This window comes from Haliotis asinina, chromosome 3, assembly GCF_037392515.1.
Source record: "Haliotis asinina isolate JCU_RB_2024 chromosome 3, JCU_Hal_asi_v2, whole genome shotgun sequence".
Taxonomy (NCBI): domain Eukaryota; kingdom Metazoa; phylum Mollusca; class Gastropoda; order Lepetellida; family Haliotidae; genus Haliotis; species Haliotis asinina.
In genome coordinates, this window is record NC_090282.1 from 8,612,521 (window position 1) to 8,631,404 (window position 18,884).

Consider the following 18,884-nt stretch of genomic DNA (forward strand, 5'->3'; position numbering starts at 1 on the left):
ACATCTGTAAAATCCAAAAGAGCGAAATATCAAGTACTGATGTTTACAAAAAGCAAGTGCGTCCCTGGGTGGGCTTGAACCACCAACCTTTCGGTTAACAGCCGAACGCGCTAACCGATTGCGCCACAGAGACGGAACTGACGAGATGGGGCTCACTTTAAGATGTGACTGATGTGGTGGAAGTTATGTGCCCTTGCCGAGGGAAACGTCTGGTGGTGTGTTTCAACAACTGTTGTGTAAGGGGTGGGATAGTCTTGCGCAATGACACATTGGCTTACCTGATGTATTTATTGGAAGATGTGGACACTGGGATGTACATGAAGATAAATCTAGGACTTTAGATGCATGTATTTTACTTCTGACTGTACGCATGACATATGTATACTTCTTGATGTGAACTCACTTTCTTGTGAGATGAATTAATTGTTCCAAAGCCAGGAATTTATTCCTATGACGTAATATGCATGCCTTTTACTTTTGACTTTGCACGTGACTAATATATACTTCTTGAAATTGAACTCAATTTCTTGTCAGATGGTAAAAGAATTTGTTCCAATGCCGGGAATGGAACCCGGGCCGCCTGGGTGAAAGCCAGGAATCCTAACCACTAGACCACATTGGAAGCTGATATTTTACAGGCAATGTTGAAGGACTGAATGCTGGCTGTATTCCTGCCGTCTTTGTGCACAGAGTTCTTGTGCATGAGAATGACGACCTGACATTAATGAATACATGTATATCAAGTGTGTTAGAGACTTGTTTAAACTGATATATCGTATTGTAGCATGTATTTGCGTCAACTACAAACATCTGTAAAATCCAAAAGAGCGAAATATCAAGTACTGATGTTTACAAAAAGCAAGTGCGTCCCTGGGTGGGCTTGAACCACCAACCTTTCGGTTAACAGCCGAACGCGCTAACCGATTGCGCCACAGAGACGGAACTGACGAGATGGGGCTCACTTTAAGATGTGACTGATGTGGTGGAAGCTATGTGCCCTTGCTCTCGTGGTGTGTTTCAACAACTGTTGTGTAAGGGGTGGGATAGTCTTGCACAATGACACATTGGCTTACCTGATGTATGTATTGGAAGATGTGGACACTGGGATGTACATGAAGATAAATCTAGGACTTTAGATGCATGTATTTTACTTCTGACTGTACGCATGACATATGTATACTTCTTGATGTGAACTCACTTTCTTGTGAGATGAATTAATTGTTCCAAAGCCAGGAATTTATTCCTATGACGTAATATGCATGCCTTTTACTTTTGACTTTGCACGTGACTAATATATACTTCTTGAAATTGAACTCAATTTCTTGTCAGATGGTAAAAGAATTTGTTCCAATGCCGGGAATGGAACCTGGGCCGCCTGGGTGAAAGCCAGGAATCCTAACCACTAGACCACATTGGAAGCTGATATTTTACAGGCAATGTTGAAGGACTGAATGCTGGCTGTATTCCTGCCGTCTTTGTGCACAGAGTTCTTGTGCATGAGAATGACGACCTGACATTAATGAATACATGTATATCAAGTGTGTTAGAGACTTGTTTAAACTGATATATCGTATTGTAGCATGTATTTGCGTCAACTACAAACATCTGTAAAATCCAAAAGAGCGAAATATCAAGTACTGATGTTTACAAAAAGCAAGTGCGTCCCTGGGTGGGCTTGAACCACCAACCTTTCGGTTAACAGCCGAACGCGCTAACCGATTGCGCCACAGAGACGGAACTGACGAGATGGGGCTCACTTTAAGATGTGACTGATGTGGTGGAAGCTATGTGCCCTTGCTCTCGTGGTGTGTTTCAACAACTGTTGTGTAAGGGGTGGGATAGTCTTGCACAATGACACATTGGCTTACCTGATGTATGTATTGGAAGATGTGGACACTGGGATGTACATGAAGATAAATCTAGGACTTTAGATGCATGTATTTTACTTCTGACTGTACGCATGACATATGTATACTTCTTGATGTGAACTCACTTTCTTGTGAGATGAATTAATTGTTCCAAAGCCAGGAATTTATTCCTATGACGTAATATGCATGCCTTTTACTTTTGACTTTGCACGTGACTAATATATACTTCTTGAAATTGAACTCAATTTCTTGTCAGATGGTAAAAGAATTTGTTCCAATGCCGGGAATGGAACCCGGGCCGCCTGGGTGAAAGCCAGGAATCCTAACCACTAGACCACATTGGAAGCTGATATTTTACAGGCAATGTTGAAGGACTGAATGCTGGCTGTATTCCTGCCGTCTTTGTGCACAGAGTTCTTGTGCATGAGAATGACGACCTGACATTAATGAATACATGTATATCAAGTGTGTTAGAGACTTGTTTAAACTGATATATCGTATTGTAGCATGTATTTGCGTCAACTACAAACATCTGTAAAATCCAAAAGAGCGAAATATCAAGTACTGATGTTTACAAAAAGCAAGTGCGTCCCTGGGTGGGCTTGAACCACCAACCTTTCGGTTAACAGCCGAACGCGCTAACCGATTGCGCCACAGAGACGGAACTGACGAGATGGGGCTCACTTTAAGATGTGACTGATGTGGTGGAAGTTATGTGCCCTTGCCGAGGGAAACGTCTGGTGGTGTGTTTCAACAACTGTTGTGTAAGGGGTGGGATAGTCTTGCGCAATGACACATTGGCTTACCTGATGTATTTATTGGAAGATGTGGACACTGGGATGTACATGAAGATAAATCTAGGACTTTAGATGCATGTATTTTACTTCTGACTGTACGCATGACATATGTATACTTCTTGATGTGAACTCACTTTCTTGTGAGATGAATTAATTGTTCCAAAGCCAGGAATTTATTCCTATGACGTAATATGCATGCCTTTTACTTTTGACTTTGCACGTGACTAATATATACTTCTTGAAATTGAACTCAATTTCTTGTCAGATGGTAAAAGAATTTGTTCCAATGCCGGGAATGGAACCCGGGCCGCCTGGGTGAAAGCCAGGAATCCTAACCACTAGACCACATTGGAAGCTGATATTTTACAGGCAATGTTGAAGGACTGAATGCTGGCTGTATTCCTGCCGTCTTTGTGCACAGAGTTCTTGTGCATGAGAATGACGACCTGACATTAATGAATACATGTATATCAAGTGTGTTAGAGACTTGTTTAAACTGATATATCGTATTGTAGCATGTATTTGCGTCAACTACAAACATCTGTAAAATCCAAAAGAGCGAAATATCAAGTACTGATGTTTACAAAAAGCAAGTGCGTCCCTGGGTGGGCTTGAACCACCAACCTTTCGGTTAACAGCCGAACGCGCTAACCGATTGCGCCACAGAGACGGAACTGACGAGATGGGGCTCACTTTAAGATGTGACTGATGTGGTGGAAGCTATGTGCCCTTGCTCTCGTGGTGTGTTTCAACAACTGTTGTGTAAGGGGTGGGATAGTCTTGCACAATGACACATTGGCTTACCTGATGTATGTATTGGAAGATGTGGACACTGGGATGTACATGAAGATAAATCTAGGACTTTAGATGCATGTATTTTACTTCTGACTGTACGCATGACATATGTATACTTCTTGATGTGAACTCACTTTCTTGTGAGATGAATTAATTGTTCCAAAGCCAGGAATTTATTCCTATGACGTAATATGCATGCCTTTTACTTTTGACTTTGCACGTGACTAATATATACTTCTTGAAATTGAACTCAATTTCTTGTCAGATGGTAAAAGAATTTGTTCCAATGCCGGGAATGGAACCCGGGCCGCCTGGGTGAAAGCCAGGAATCCTAACCACTAGACCACATTGGAAGCTGATATTTTACAGGCAATGTTGAAGGACTGAATGCTGGCTGTATTCCTGCCGTCTTTGTGCACAGAGTTCTTGTGCATGAGAATGACGACCTGACATTAATGAATACATGTATATCAAGTGTGTTAGAGACTTGTTTAAACTGATATATCGTATTGTAGCATGTATTTGCGTCAACTACAAACATCTGTAAAATCCAAAAGAGCGAAATATCAAGTACTGATGTTTACAAAAAGCAAGTGCGTCCCTGGGTGGGCTTGAACCACCAACCTTTCGGTTAACAGCCGAACGCGCTAACCGATTGCGCCACAGAGACGGAACTGACGAGATGGGGCTCACTTTAAGATGTGACTGATGTGGTGGAAGCTATGTGCCCTTGCTCTCGTGGTGTGTTTCAACAACTGTTGTGTAAGGGGTGGGATAGTCTTGCACAATGACACATTGGCTTACCTGATGTATGTATTGGAAGATGTGGACACTGGGATGTACATGAAGATAAATCTAGGACTTTAGATGCATGTATTTTACTTCTGACTGTACGCATGACATATGTATACTTCTTGATGTGAACTCACTTTCTTGTGAGATGAATTAATTGTTCCAAAGCCAGGAATTTATTCCTATGACGTAATATGCATGCCTTTTACTTTTGACTTTGCACGTGACTAATATATACTTCTTGAAATTGAACTCAATTTCTTGTCAGATGGTAAAAGAATTTGTTCCAATGCCGGGAATGGAACCCGGGCCGCCTGGGTGAAAGCCAGGAATCCTAACCACTAGACCACATTGGAAGCTGATATTTTACAGGCAATGTTGAAGGACTGAATGCTGGCTGTATTCCTGCCGTCTTTGTGCACAGAGTTCTTGTGCATGAGAATGACGACCTGACATTAATGAATACATGTATATCAAGTGTGTTAGAGACTTGTTTAAACTGATATATCGTATTGTAGCATGTATTTGCGTCAACTACAAACATCTGTAAAATCCAAAAGAGCGAAATATCAAGTACTGATGTTTACAAAAAGCAAGTACGTCCCTGGGTGGGCTTGAACCACCAACCTTTCGGTTAACAGCCGAACGCGCTAACCGATTGCGCCACAGAGACGGAACTGACGAGATGGGGCTCACTTTAAGATGTGACTGATGTGGTGGAAGTTATGTGCCCTTGCCGAGGGAAACGTCTGGTGGTGTGTTTCAACAACTGTTGTGTAAGGGGTGGGATAGTCTTGCACAATGACACATTGGCTTACCTGATGTATGTATTGGAAGATGTGGACACTGGGATGTACATGAAGATAAATCTAGGACTTTAGATGCATGTATTTTACTTCTGACTGTACGCATGACATATGTATACTTCTTGATGTGAACTCACTTTCTTGTGAGATGAATTAATTGTTCCAAAGCCAGGAATTTATTCCTATGACGTAATATGCATGCCTTTTACTTTTGACTTTGCACGTGACTAATATATACTTCTTGAAATTGAACTCAATTTCTTGTCAGATGGTAAAAGAATTTGTTCCAATGCCGGGAATGGAACCCGGGCCGCCTGGGTGAAAGCCAGGAATCCTAACCACTAGACCACATTGGAAGCTGATATTTTACAGGCAATGTTGAAGGACTGAATGCTGGCTGTATTCCTGCCGTCTTTGTGCACAGAGTTCTTGTGCATGAGAATGACGACCTGACATTAATGAATACATGTATATCAAGTGTGTTAGAGACTTGTTTAAACTGATATATCGTATTGTAGCATGTATTTGCGTCAACTACAAACATCTGTAAAATCCAAAAGAGCGAAATATCAAGTACTGATGTTTACAAAAAGCAAGTGCGTCCCTGGGTGGGCTTGAACCACCAACCTTTCGGTTAACAGCCGAACGCGCTAACCGATTGCGCCACAGAGACGGAACTGACGAGATGGGGCTCACTTTAAGATGTGACTGATGTGGTGGAAGCTATGTGCCCTTGCTCTCGTGGTGTGTTTCAACAACTGTTGTGTAAGGGGTGGGATAGTCTTGCACAATGACACATTGGCTTACCTGATGTATGTATTGGAAGATGTGGACACTGGGATGTACATGAAGATAAATCTAGGACTTTAGATGCATGTATTTTACTTCTGACTGTACGCATGACATATGTATACTTCTTGATGTGAACTCACTTTCTTGTGAGATGAATTAATTGTTCCAAAGCCAGGAATTTATTCCTATGACGTAATATGCATGCCTTTTACTTTTGACTTTGCACGTGACTAATATATACTTCTTGAAATTGAACTCAATTTCTTGTCAGATGGTAAAAGAATTTGTTCCAATGCCGGGAATGGAACCCGGGCCGCCTGGGTGAAAGCCAGGAATCCTAACCACTAGACCACATTGGAAGCTGATATTTTACAGGCAATGTTGAAGGACTGAATGCTGGCTGTATTCCTGCCGTCTTTGTGCACAGAGTTCTTGTGCATGAGAATGACGACCTGACATTAATGAATACATGTATATCAAGTGTGTTAGAGACTTGTTTAAACTGATATATCGTATTGTAGCATGTATTTGCGTCAACTACAAACATCTGTAAAATCCAAAAGAGCGAAATATCAAGTACTGATGTTTACAAAAAGCAAGTGCGTCCCTGGGTGGGCTTGAACCACCAACCTTTCGGTTAACAGCCGAACGCGCTAACCGATTGCGCCACAGAGACGGAACTGACGAGATGGGGCTCACTTTAAGATGTGACTGATGTGGTGGAAGCTATGTGCCCTTGCTCTCGTGGTGTGTTTCAACAACTGTTGTGTAAGGGGTGGGATAGTCTTGCACAATGACACATTGGCTTACCTGATGTATGTATTGGAAGATGTGGACACTGGGATGTACATGAAGATAAATCTAGGACTTTAGATGCATGTATTTTACTTCTGACTGTACGCATGACATATGTATACTTCTTGATGTGAACTCACTTTCTTGTGAGATGAATTAATTGTTCCAAAGCCAGGAATTTATTCCTATGACGTAATATGCATGCCTTTTACTTTTGACTTTGCACGTGACTAATATATACTTCTTGAAATTGAACTCAATTTCTTGTCAGATGGTAAAAGAATTTGTTCCAATGCCGGGAATGGAACCCGGGCCGCCTGGGTGAAAGCCAGGAATCCTAACCACTAGACCACATTGGAAGCTGATATTTTACAGGCAATGTTGAAGGACTGAATGCTGGCTGTATTCCTGCCGTCTTTGTGCACAGAGTTCTTGTGCATGAGAATGACGACCTGACATTAATGAATACATGTATATCAAGTGTGTTAGAGACTTGTTTAAACTGATATATCGTATTGTAGCATGTATTTGCGTCAACTACAAACATCTGTAAAATCCAAAAGAGCGAAATATCAAGTACTGATGTTTACAAAAAGCAAGTGCGTCCCTGGGTGGGCTTGAACCACCAACCTTTCGGTTAACAGCCGAACGCGCTAACCGATTGCGCCACAGAGACGGAACTGACGAGATGGGGCTCACTTTAAGATGTGACTGATGTGGTGGAAGTTATGTGCCCTTGCCGAGGGAAACGTCTGGTGGTGTGTTTCAACAACTGTTGTGTAAGGGGTGGGATAGTCTTGCGCAATGACACATTGGCTTACCTGATGTATTTATTGGAAGATGTGGACACTGGGATGTACATGAAGATAAATCTAGGACTTTAGATGCATGTATTTTACTTCTGACTGTACGCATGACATATGTATACTTCTTGATGTGAACTCACTTTCTTGTGAGATGAATTAATTGTTCCAAAGCCAGGAATTTATTCCTATGACGTAATATGCATGCCTTTTACTTTTGACTTTGCACGTGACTAATATATACTTCTTGAAATTGAACTCAATTTCTTGTCAGATGGTAAAAGAATTTGTTCCAATGCCGGGAATGGAACCCGGGCCGCCTGGGTGAAAGCCAGGAATCCTAACCACTAGACCACATTGGAAGCTGATATTTTACAGGCAATGTTGAAGGACTGAATGCTGGCTGTATTCCTGCCGTCTTTGTGCACAGAGTTCTTGTGCATGAGAATGACGACCTGACATTAATGAATACATGTATATCAAGTGTGTTAGAGACTTGTTTAAACTGATATATCGTATTGTAGCATGTATTTGCGTCAACTACAAACATCTGTAAAATCCAAAAGAGCGAAATATCAAGTACTGATGTTTACAAAAAGCAAGTGCGTCCCTGGGTGGGCTTGAACCACCAACCTTTCGGTTAACAGCCGAACGCGCTAACCGATTGCGCCACAGAGACGGAACTGACGAGATGGGGCTCACTTTAAGATGTGACTGATGTGGTGGAAGCTATGTGCCCTTGCTCTCGTGGTGTGTTTCAACAACTGTTGTGTAAGGGGTGGGATAGTCTTGCACAATGACACATTGGCTTACCTGATGTATGTATTGGAAGATGTGGACACTGGGATGTACATGAAGATAAATCTAGGACTTTAGATGCATGTATTTTACTTCTGACTGTACGCATGACATATGTATACTTCTTGATGTGAACTCACTTTCTTGTGAGATGAATTAATTGTTCCAAAGCCAGGAATTTATTCCTATGACGTAAAATGCATGCCTTTTACTTTTGACTTTGCACGTGACTAATATATACTTCTTGAAATTGAACTCAATTTCTTGTCAGATGGTAAAAGAATTTGTTCCAATGCCGGGAATGGAACCCGGGCCGCCTGGGTGAAAGCCAGGAATCCTAACCACTAGACCACATTGGAAGCTGATATTTTACAGGCAATGTTGAAGGACTGAATGCTGGCTGTATTCCTGCCGTCTTTGTGCACAGAGTTCTTGTGCATGAGAATGACGACCTGACATTAATGAATACATGTATATCAAGTGTGTTAGAGACTTGTTTAAACTGATATATCGTATTGTAGCATGTATTTGCGTCAACTACAAACATCTGTAAAATCCAAAAGAGCGAAATATCAAGTACTGATGTTTACAAAAAGCAAGTGCGTCCCTGGGTGGGCTTGAACCACCAACCTTTCGGTTAACAGCCGAACGCGCTAACCGATTGCGCCACAGAGACGGAACTGACGAGATGGGGCTCACTTTAAGATGTGACTGATGTGGTGGAAGCTATGTGCCCTTGCTCTCGTGGTGTGTTTCAACAACTGTTGTGTAAGGGGTGGGATAGTCTTGCACAATGACACATTGGCTTACCTGATGTATGTATTGGAAGATGTGGACACTGGGATGTACATGAAGATAAATCTAGGACTTTAGATGCATGTATTTTACTTCTGACTGTACGCATGACATATGTATACTTCTTGATGTGAACTCACTTTCTTGTGAGATGAATTAATTGTTCCAAAGCCAGGAATTTATTCCTATGACGTAATATGCATGCCTTTTACTTTTGACTTTGCACGTGACTAATATATACTTCTTGAAATTGAACTCAATTTCTTGTCAGATGGTAAAAGAATTTGTTCCAATGCCGGGAATGGAACCCGGGCCGCCTGGGTGAAAGCCAGGAATCCTAACCACTAGACCACATTGGAAGCTGATATTTTACAGGCAATGTTGAAGGACTGAATGCTGGCTGTATTCCTGCCGTCTTTGTGCACAGAGTTCTTGTGCATGAGAATGACGACCTGACATTAATGAATACATGTATATCAAGTGTGTTAGAGACTTGTTTAAACTGATATATCGTATTGTAGCATGTATTTGCGTCAACTACAAACATCTGTAAAATCCAAAAGAGCGAAATATCAAGTACTGATGTTTACAAAAAGCAAGTGCGTCCCTGGGTGGGCTTGAACCACCAACCTTTCGGTTAACAGCCGAACGCGCTAACCGATTGCGCCACAGAGACGGAACTGACGAGATGGGGCTCACTTTAAGATGTGACTGATGTGGTGGAAGTTATGTGCCCTTGCCGAGGGAAACGTCTGGTGGTGTGTTTCAACAACTGTTGTGTAAGGGGTGGGATAGTCTTGCGCAATGACACATTGGCTTACCTGATGTATTTATTGGAAGATGTGGACACTGGGATGTACATGAAGATAAATCTAGGACTTTAGATGCATGTATTTTACTTCTGACTGTACGCATGACATATGTATACTTCTTGATGTGAACTCACTTTCTTGTGAGATGAATTAATTGTTCCAAAGCCAGGAATTTATTCCTATGACGTAATATGCATGCCTTTTACTTTTGACTTTGCACGTGACTAATATATACTTCTTGAAATTGAACTCAATTTCTTGTCAGATGGTAAAAGAATTTGTTCCAATGCCGGGAATGGAACCCGGGCCGCCTGGGTGAAAGCCAGGAATCCTAACCACTAGACCACATTGGAAGCTGATATTTTACAGGCAATGTTGAAGGACTGAATGCTGGCTGTATTCCTGCCGTCTTTGTGCACAGAGTTCTTGTGCATGAGAATGACGACCTGACATTAATGAATACATGTATATCAAGTGTGTTAGAGACTTGTTTAAACTGATATATCGTATTGTAGCATGTATTTGCGTCAACTACAAACATCTGTAAAATCCAAAAGAGCGAAATATCAAGTACTGATGTTTACAAAAAGCAAGTGCGTCCCTGGGTGGGCTTGAACCACCAACCTTTCGGTTAACAGCCGAACGCGCTAACCGATTGCGCCACAGAGACGGAACTGACGAGATGGGGCTCACTTTAAGATGTGACTGATGTGGTGGAAGCTATGTGCCCTTGCTCTCGTGGTGTGTTTCAACAACTGTTGTGTAAGGGGTGGGATAGTCTTGCACAATGACACATTGGCTTACCTGATGCATGTATTGGAAGATGTGGACACTGGGATGTACATGAAGATAAATCTAGGACTTTAGATGCATGTATTTTACTTCTGACTGTACGCATGACATATGTATACTTCTTGATGTGAACTCACTTTCCTGTGAGATGAATTAATTCTTCCAAAGCCAGGAATTTATTCCTATGACGTAATATGCATGCCTTTTACTTTTGACTTTGCACGTGACTAATATATACTTCTTGAAATTGAACTCAATTTCTTGTCAGATGGTAAAAGAATTTGTTCCAATGCCGGGAATGGAACCCGGGCCGCCTGGGTGAAAGCCAGGAATCCTAACCACTAGACCACATTGGAAGCTGATATTTTACAGGCAATGTTGAAGGACTGAATGCTGGCTGTATTCCTGCCGTCTTTGTGCACAGAGTTCTTGTGCATGAGAATGACGACCTGACATTAATGAATACATGTATATCAAGTGTGTTAGAGACTTGTTTAAACTGATATATCGTATTGTAGCATGTATTTGCGTCAACTACAAACATCTGTAAAATCCAAAAGAGCGAAATATCAAGTACTGATGTTTACAAAAAGCAAGTGCGTCCCTGGGTGGGCTTGAACCACCAACCTTTCGGTTAACAGCCGAACGCGCTAACCGATTGCGCCACAGAGACGGAACTGACGAGATGGGGCTCACTTTAAGATGTGACTGATGTGGTGGAAGCTATGTGCCCTTGCTCTCGTGGTGTGTTTCAACAACTGTTGTGTAAGGGGTGGGATAGTCTTGCACAATGACACATTGGCTTACCTGATGCATGTATTGGAAGATGTGGACACTGGGATGTACATGAAGATAAATCTAGGACTTTAGATGCATGTATTTTACTTCTGACTGTACGCATGACATATGTATACTTCTTGATGTGAACTCACTTTCCTGTGAGATGAATTAATTGTTCCAAAGCCAGGAATTTGTTCCTATGACGTAATATGCATGCCTTTTACTTTTGACTTTGCACGTGACTAATATATACTTCTTGAAATTGAACTCAATTTCTTGTCAGATGGTAAAAGAATTTGTTCCAATGCCGGGAATGGAACCCGGGCCGCCTGGGTGAAAGCCAGGAATCCTAACCACTAGACCACATTGGAAGCTGATATTTTACAGGCAATGTTGAAGGACTGAATGCTGGCTGTATTCCTGCCGTCTTTGTGCACAGAGTTCTTGTGCATGAGAATGACGACCTGACATTAATGAATACATGTATATCAAGTGTGTTAGAGACTTGTTTAAACTGATATATCGTATTGTAGCATGTATTTGCGTCAACTACAAACATCTGTAAAATCCAAAAGAGCGAAATATCAAGTACTGATGTTTACAAAAAGCAAGTGCGTCCCTGGGTGGGCTTGAACCACCAACCTTTCGGTTAACAGCCGAACGCGCTAACCGATTGCGCCACAGAGACGGAACTGACGAGATGGGGCTCACTTTAAGATGTGACTGATGTGGTGGAAGTTATGTGCCCTTGCCGAGGGAAACGTCTGGTGGTGTGTTTCAACAACTGTTGTGTAAGGGGTGGGATAGTCTTGCGCAATGACACATTGGCTTACCTGATGTATTTATTGGAAGATGTGGACACTGGGATGTACATGAAGATAAATCTAGGACTTAAGATGCATGTATTTTACTTCTGACTGTACGCATGACATATGTATACTTCTTGATGTGAACTCACTTTCTTGTGAGATGAATTAATTGTTCCAAAGCCAGGAATTTATTCCTATGACGTAATATGCATGCCTTTTACTTTTGACTTTGCACGTGACTAATATATACTTCTTGAAATTGAACTCAATTTCTTGTCAGATGGTAAAAGAATTTGTTCCAATGCCGGGAATGGAACCCGGGCCGCCTGGGTGAAAGCCAGGAATCCTAACCACTAGACCACATTGGAAGCTGATATTTTACAGGCAATGTTGAAGGACTGAATGCTGGCTGTATTCCTGCCGTCTTTGTGCACAGAGTTCTTGTGCATGAGAATGACGACCTGACATTAATGAATACATGTATATCAAGTGTGTTAGAGACTTGTTTAAACTGATATATCGTATTGTAGCATGTATTTGCGTCAACTACAAACATCTGTAAAATCCAAAAGAGCGAAATATCAAGTACTGATGTTTACAAAAAGCAAGTGCGTCCCTGGGTGGGCTTGAACCACCAACCTTTCGGTTAACAGCCGAACGCGCTAACCGATTGCGCCACAGAGACGGAACTGACGAGATGGGGCTCACTTTAAGATGTGACTGATGTGGTGGAAGTTATGTGCCCTTGCCGAGGGAAACGTCTGGTGGTGTGTTTCAACAACTGTTGTGTAAGGGGTGGGATAGTCTTGCACAATGACACATTGGCTTACCTGATGTATGTATTGGAAGATGTGGACACTGGGATGTACATGAAGATAAATCTAGGACTTTAGATGCATGTATTTTACTTCTGACTGTACGCATGACATATGTATACTTCTTGATGTGAACTCACTTTCTTGTGAGATGAATTAATTGTTCCAAAGCCAGGAATTTATTCCTATGACGTAAACTGCATGCCTTTTACTTTTGACTTTGCACGTGACTAATATATACTTCTTGAAATTGAACTCAATTTCTTGTCAGATGGTAAAAGAATTTGTTCCAATGCCGGGAATGGAACCCGGGCCGCCTGGGTGAAAGCCAGGAATCCTAACCACTAGACCACATTGGAAGCTGATATTTTACAGGCAATGTTGAAGGACTGAATGCTGGCTGTATTCCTGCCGTCTTTGTGCACAGAGTTCTTGTGCATGAGAATGACGACCTGACATTAATGAATACATGTATATCAAGTGTGTTAGAGACTTGTTTAAACTGATATATCGTATTGTAGCATGTATTTGCGTCAACTACAAACATCTGTAAAATCCAAAAGAGCGAAATATCAAGTACTGATGTTTACAAAAAGCAAGTGCGTCCCTGGGTGGGCTTGAACCACCAACCTTTCGGTTAACAGCCGAACGCGCTAACCGATTGCGCCACAGAGACGGAACTGACGAGATGGGGCTCACTTTAAGATGTGACTGATGTGGTGGAAGCTATGTGCCCTTGCCGAGGGAAACGTCTGGTGGTGTGTTTCAACAACTGTTGTGTAAGCGGTGGGATAGTCTTGCGCAATGACACATTGGCTTACCTGATGTATTTATTGGAAGATGTGGACACTGGGATGTACATGAAGATAAATCTAGGACTTTAGATGCATGTATTTTACTTCTGACTGTACGCATGACATATGTATACTTCTTGATGTGAACTCACTTTCTTGTGAGATGAATTAATTGTTCCAAAGCCAGGAATTTATTCCTATGACGTAATATGCATGCCTTTTACTTTTGACTTTGCACGTGACTAATATATACTTCTTGAAATTGAACTCAATTTCTTGTCAGATGGTAAAAGAATTTGTTCCAATGCCGGGAATGGAACCCGGGCCGCCTGGGTGAAAGCCAGGAATCCTAACCACTAGACCACATTGGAAGCTGATATTTTACAGGCAATGTTGAAGGACTGAATGCTGGCTGTATTCCTGCCGTCTTTGTGCACAGAGTTCTTGTGCATGAGAATGACGACCTGACATTAATGAATACATGTATATCAAGTGTGTTAGAGACTTGTTTAAACTGATATATCGTATTGTAGCATGTATTTGCGTCAACTACAAACATCTGTAAAATCCAAAAGAGCGAAATATCAAGTACTGATGTTTACAAAAAGCAAGTGCGTCCCTGGGTGGGCTTGAACCACCAACCTTTCGGTTAACAGCCAAACGCGCTAACCGATTGCGCCACAGAGACGGAACTGACGAGATGGGGCTCACTTTAAGATGTGACTGATGTGGTGGAAGCTATGTGCCCTTGCTCTCGTGGTGTGTTTCAACAACTATTGTGTAAGGGGTGGGATAGTCTTGCACAATGACACATTGGCTTACCTGATGTATGTATTGGAAGATGTGGACACTGGGATGTACATGAAGATAAATCTAGGACTTTAGATGCATGTATTTTACTTCTGACTGTACGCATGACATATGTATACTTCTTGATGTGAACTCACTTTCTTGTGAGATGAATTAATTGTTCCAAAGCCAGGAATTTATTCCTATGACGTAATATGCATGCCTTTTACTTTTGACTTTGCACGTGACTAATATATTCTTGTTGAAATTGAACTCAATTTCTTGTCAGATGGTAAAAGAATTTGTTCCAATGCCGGGAATCGAACCCGGGCCGCCTGGGTGAAAGCCAGGAATCCTAACCACTAGACCACATTGGAAGCTGATATTTTACAGGCAATGTTGAAGGACTGAATGCTGGCTGTATTCCTGCCGTCTTTGTGCACAGAGTTCTTGTGCATGAGAATGACGACCTGACATTAATGAATACATGTATATCAAGTGTGTTAGAGACTTGTTTAAACTGATATATCGTATTGTAGCATGTATTTGCGTCAACTACAAACATCTGTAAAATCCAAAAGAGCGAAATATCAAGTACTGATGTTTACAAAAAGCAAGTGCGTCCCTGGGTGGGCTTGAACCACCAACCTTTCGGTTAACAGCCGAACGCGCTAACCGATTGCGCCACAGAGACGGAACTGACGAGATGGGGCTCACTTTAAGATGTGACTGATGTGGTGGAAGTTATGTGCCCTTGCCGAGGGAAACGTCTGGTGGTGTGTTTCAACAACTGTTGTGTAAGGGGTGGGATAGTCTTGCGCAATGACACATTGGCTTACCTGATGTATTTATTGGAAGATGTGGACACTGGGATGTACATGAAGATAAATCTAGGACTTTAGATGCATGTATTTTACTTCTGACTGTACGCATGACATATGTATACTTCTTGATGTGAACTCACTTTCTTGTGAGATGAATTAATTGTTCCAAAGCCAGGAATTTATTCCTATGACGTAATATGCATGCCTTTTACTTTTGACTTTGCACGTGACTAATATATACTTCTTGAAATTGAACTCAATTTCTTGTCAGATGGTAAAAGAATTTGTTCCAATGCCGGGAATCGAACCCGGGCCGCCTGGGTGAAAGCCAGGAATCCTAACCACTAGACCACATTGGAAGCTGATATTTTACAGGCAATGTTGAAGGACTGAATGCTGGCTGTATTCCTGCCGTCTTTGTGCACAGAGTTCTTGTGCATGAGAATGACGACCTGACATTAATGAATACATGTATATCAAGTGTGTTAGAGACTTGTTTAAACTGATATATCGTATTGTAGCATGTATTTGCGTCAACTACAAACATCTGTAAAATCCAAAAGAGCGAAATATCAAGTACTGATGTTTACAAAAAGCAAGTGCGTCCCTGGGTGGGCTTGAACCACCAACCTTTCGGTTAACAGCCGAACGCGCTAACCGATTGCGCCACAGAGACGGAACTGACGAGATGGGGCTCACTTTAAGATGTGACTGATGTGGTGGAAGCTATGTGCCCTTGCCGAGGGAAACGTCTGGTGGTGTGTTTCAACAACTGTTGTGTAAGGGGTGGGATAGTCTTGCGCAATGACACATTGGCTTACCTGATGTATTTATTGGAAGATGTGGACACTGGGATGTACATGAAGATAAATCTAGGACTTTAGATGCATGTATTTTACTTCTGACTGTACGCATGACATATGTATACTTCTTGATGTGAACTCACTTTCTTGTGAGATGAATTAATTGTTCCAAAGCCAGGAATTTATTCCTATGACGTAATATGCATGCCTTTTACTTTTGACTTTGCACGTGACTAATATATACTTCTTGAAATTGAACTCAATTTCTTGTCAGATGGTAAAAGAATTTGTTCCAATGCCGGGAATCGAACCCGGGCCGCCTGGGTGAAAGCCAGGAATCCTAACCACTAGACCACATTGGAAGCTGATATTTTACAGGCAATGTTGAAGGACTGAATGCTGGCTGTATTCCTGCCGTCTTTGTGCACAGAGTTCTTGTGCATGAGAATGACGACCTGACATTAATGAATACATGTATATCAAGTGTGTTAGAGACTTGTTTAAACTGATATATCGTATTGTAGCATGTATTTGCGTCAACTACAAACATCTGTAAAATCCAAAAGAGCGAAATATCAAGTACTGATGTTTACAAAAAGCAAGTGCGTCCCTGGGTGGGCTTGAACCACCAACCTTTCGGTTAACAGCCGAACGCGCTAACCGATTGCGCCACAGAGACGGAACTGACGAGATGGGGCTCACTTTAAGATGTGACTGATGTGGTGGAAGCTATGTGCCCTTGCTCTCGTGGTGTGTTTCAACAACTGTTGTGTAAGGGGTGGGATAGTCTTGCACAATGACACATTGGCTTACCTGATGTATGTATTGGAAGATGTGGACACTGGGATGTACATGAAGATAAATCTAGGACTTTAGATGCATGTATTTTACTTCTGACTGTACGCATGACATATGTATACTTCTTGATGTGAACTCACTTTCTTGTGAGATGAATTAATTGTTCCAAAGCCAGGAATTTATTCCTATGACGTACTATGCATGCCTTTTACTTTTGACTTTGCACGTGACTAATATATACTTCTTGAAATTGAACTCAATTTCTTGTCAGATGGTAAAAGAATTTGTTCCAATGCCGGGAATGGAACCCGGGCCGTCTGGGTGAAAGCCAGGAATCCTAACCACTAGACCACATTGGAAGCTGATATTTTACAGGCAATGTTGAAGGACTGAATGCTGGCTGTATTCCTGCCGTCTTTGTGCACAGAGTTCTTGTGCATGAGAATGACGACCTGACATTAATGAATACATGTATATCAAGTGTGTTAGAGACTTGTTTAAACTGATATATCGTATTGTAGCATGTATTTGCGTCAACTACAAACATCTGTAAAATCCAAAAGAGCGAAATATCAAGTACTGATGTTTACAAAAAGCAAGTGCGTCCCTGGGTGGGCTTGAACCACCAACCTTTTGGTTAACAGCCGAACGCGCTAACCGATTGCGCCACAGAGACGGAACTGACGAGATGGGGCTCACTTTAAGATGTGACTGATGTGGTGGAAGCTATGTGCCCTTGCTCTCGTGGTGTGTTTCAACAACTGTTGTGTAAGGGGTGGGATAGTCTTGCACAATGACACATTGGCTTACCTGATGTATTTATTGGAAGATGTGGACACTGGGATGTACATGAAGATAAATCTAGGACTTTAGATGCATGTATTTTACTTCTGACTGTACGCATGACATATGTATACTTCTTGATGTGAACTCACTTTCTTGTGAGATGAATTAATTGTTCCAAAGCCAGGAATTTATTCCTATGACGTAATATGCATGCCTTTTACTTTTGACTTTGCACGTGACTAATATATACTTCTTGAAATTGAACTCAATTTCTTGTCAGATGGTAAAAGAATTTGTTCCAATGCCGGGAATGGAACCCGGGCCGCCTGGGTGAAAGCCAGGAATCCTAACCACTAGACCACATTGGAAGCTGATATTTTACAGGCAATGTTGAAGGACTGAATGCTGGCTGTATTCCTGCCGTCTTTGTGCACAGAGTTCTTGTGCATGAGAATGACGACCTGACATTAATGAATACATGTATATCAAGTGTGTTAGAGACTTGTTTAAACTGATATATCGTATTGTAGCATGTATTTGCGTCAACTACAAACATCTGTAAAATCCAAAAGAGCGAAATATCAAGTACTGATGTTTACAAAAAGCAAGTGCGTCCCTGGGTGGGCTTGAACCACCAACCTTTCGGTTAACAGCCGAACGCGCTAACCGATTGCGCCACAGAGACGGAACTGACGAGATGGGGCTCACTTTAAGATGTGACTGATGTGGTGGAAGCTATGTGCCCTTGCTCTCGTGGTGTGTTTCAACAACTGTTGTGTAAGGGGTGGGATAGTCTTGCACAATGACACATTGGCTTACCTGATGTATGTATTGGAAGATGTGGACACTGGGATGTACATGAAGATAAATCTAGGACTTTAGATGCATGTATTTTACTTCTGACTGTACGCATGACATATGTATACTTCTTGATGTGAACTCACTTTCCTGTGAGATGAATTAATTGTTCCAAAGCCAGGAATTTATTCCTATGACGTAATATGCATGCCTTTTACTTTTGACTTTGCACGTGACTAATAT

At 41.7% G+C, this 18,884-nt stretch overlaps 3 non-coding genes across 3 annotated transcripts; all 3 read right to left on the reverse strand.

Moving 5' to 3' along the window:
• Positions 1-14,937: 14,937 nt before the first annotated feature.
• On the reverse strand, positions 14,938-15,009 carry Trnae-uuc (transfer RNA glutamic acid (anticodon UUC)). The gene has a single exon. It is a non-coding gene; the product is annotated as a tRNA-Glu (tRNA).
• Positions 15,010-15,743: 734 nt separating this feature from the next.
• On the reverse strand, positions 15,744-15,815 carry Trnae-uuc (transfer RNA glutamic acid (anticodon UUC)). The gene has a single exon. It is a non-coding gene; the product is annotated as a tRNA-Glu (tRNA).
• Positions 15,816-16,549: 734 nt separating this feature from the next.
• On the reverse strand, positions 16,550-16,621 carry Trnae-uuc (transfer RNA glutamic acid (anticodon UUC)). The gene has a single exon. It is a non-coding gene; the product is annotated as a tRNA-Glu (tRNA).
• Positions 16,622-18,884: the final 2,263 nt, after the last annotated feature.